We start from the raw sequence: 2,779 nt of genomic DNA, 5'->3' as shown, positions 1-2,779 counted from the left end.
AGCCGCACAGATGGCGGTAGTTGCTGTTAAAGCTGAGATTGGGACTGTCTTTGTGAGAGAGTGGCTGTGAAGTGGGCCTCGGCCCGGGAGAAGATATGAGTGCAGTGAACTTATAGGTCATCAACTAGCCATCTCCAATAGACAATTGGCTACTGCTAATGTAATATCCTCAATTCAAACTATCACAGGAAAGATTACCAATGACCCAGATAAGATACAGGAGGCTTTTAGTGAATTTTATAAAAAAAACTTTACACAGAGGAGAATATTAGTACCTCAGAGATCAGAGAAAGCGAAATTGCTGACTACTTTGAAACAATATCATTGGCTGAACTCAGTACGGAGAGTCATGATCAAATGGAAAATCCTACGACCTGAAGAGATTGCAAGCGCACTCGCAAGCCTGCCGGATGGCAAAGCCGCTGGGATGGATTGCATCCCAGTTGAGTTTTATAAAATCTTCTCCCAGCAAATTAAAGATTATTCTACGGAAGTGGTAATTTCCATTTTAACGGGCTCCTCCACCTCCCTCTTGGTCCACCCCAAATATTGTAATATTTCCTAAAAAAGACAAATCACCTTTAGAGATGTCTTCTTACAGGTCAATAACTCTTATAAACACCGACTCCAAAATATTTTCTAAAATCATCGCATCCAGATTATCTACCAGCATTGAGTCTCTTGTTTCCAAATGGCAGCGCAGGTTCATTCCCAAAAAGGGCACCACAGAACACATTCGCCGGACCATTACTCTATTTGACGCCGCTAAGGTGTCGGAAGACATGATCTCACTAATTCTACTCGACGCTGAAAAAGCTTTCGATCGGCTCTCCTGGCAATTGCTACGGGATGTCATGAGGCGGATGTGCTTTGGTCCTAGGCTAATTTAAGCCCTTCAAGCCTTATAACAAAATCCCACAGCCAGAATCTCAATCAATGGGCAAATGACGGATCAAGTAGAGATGTCACAAGGGACGAGGCAGGGGTGCCCTCGCTCCCCGTTGCTCTTCGCCATATATATTGACCCCCTAATTAAATTTTTTTTACTTAATCCTGAAATCCCGGCGGTGAGCAGGTTTGGTATGGACTCTAAGATCAAAGCTTATGCTGATGACCTTGCAGTAGTACCCCGGAACCCGAATCGGCCATCAAGGCCTTGGAACAAGAGGCCAAAGAGTTTGGGAAGTTATCTGGATACGCGCTTAATAAAACAAAAACACAGATTATCTTAAATGAAGAAATAAACTGGGTGGATAGCAGAGTAGTCCAAAAAGCTAAATATATAGGGGTCAATATCGTCGCCGATATAGACTCAATAGTTAAGGAAAATTTGACCCCGTTAGCGCCCGATACCAAGAAAATACTTTACAGAATCAACAACTTACACTTGAGTTTAGTGGGGAGATGTAATGTTTTAAATATTATTTTCTTCCCCAAATTACTTAATTTTTTTAGGGCAATCACTTTAGAATTTAACAACAGTATGCTCTAAAAGTTCGAACACATTTTCTCCCAATTCATTTGGGCCTACTCACAGCCAAGGAGGGCTTTTAAACGTCTCTCGCTCTCCCTAGAGATAGAGGAGGGTGGGCGCTAATTTAAGATTGTACTATTGGGCAGCGGTTTTGCAATACTGTCCTGAACTATTGCATGAACATCCTAACGTGAGCCCCATGGGACTTCCATCTCCCTACATATCACTACTTGGGGAGGCGGTACAAGGCTGTCTTTGGAGGCAATTAGAATTTGGCTATTACAAGTGGGTCAGGTTTAAAACTCTGACGAACGTGTATAGGGTCTTTGCCAACTTACGTAGACTCTTTGAATTGGGCAGACTAAACCACTATACATCCATTAAGAACAATACTAACCTACCAATTATCTTTGGAAAGACGTATCTCCAAAAGTGGTTTAAATCTGGTATATTAAAGTTGGGTAACTTGGTGACTCCTGAAGGCGTTCGTTCTTTTAACGCTCTTAAAGCCCATTACAATCTGAATGACAATCAGACCTTTTTATACCATGCCATCAAAGACTTCTTGATCCGCAAATTGGGAGGGCTGGAAGGTTTTGCGAAGCTTGATTTTACCGATAAACTGCAGGGGTTAGCTCCACCACGGATTGGGTACATTTACTAAATATTAAATAATCAAATGCCCGATGACCTGGGAAAGATAGATGAGAATAGCGGCAGAAACTGAATGTCCCTGTAACACCTTCTGTCTTGCACTAACTTTTGCACAGAGCTATCTGCTGACAGCCAAATTACAGGCACAATTTTATAAGACAGGATTCTTCCTATATTTAACTCCCAGCAGGATTGCTAAATGGGGAACTGGTAGAGGAACAATGTGCCCTGGATGCTCCGAGTTTAGAGCAGACTCGATGCATATGTTCGCTAACTGCCCGAAGTTAGAACCTCTAATGGATAGAGTACAGCAGTTCCTGGGCAGAGTCTTATCACTGGACATTCAACTAACCCCTGCAATCATCCTGCTGGGCTTACATGACACGATAAATAGGAGGAAGGGGGGGAGCCTTAATATTTGTTGCCATGACCAATATCAGGATATGTATAGCTTCCCACTGGATAGATCTGAATCCCCCAATGTTCGCCCAATGGATGGCTCGGTTGATAGCAACCTGCAAATTGGAGAGTGGCATCTACGCCAAAAAAGGCAGGCGGGCTAAAAGAAAAGGATTAGAGATACGGGAGTCATTAACCAGTTGGCTTAGCCAAATGAACTCATAGAATACGCTGAAGGTTTTACTATTGCTT

This window comes from Lissotriton vulgaris, chromosome 2_2 (genome assembly GCF_964263255.1).
Source record: "Lissotriton vulgaris chromosome 2_2, aLisVul1.2, whole genome shotgun sequence".
Taxonomy (NCBI): Eukaryota; Metazoa; Chordata; class Amphibia; order Caudata; family Salamandridae; genus Lissotriton; species Lissotriton vulgaris.
Note: the sequence above shows the minus strand (reverse complement) of the source record.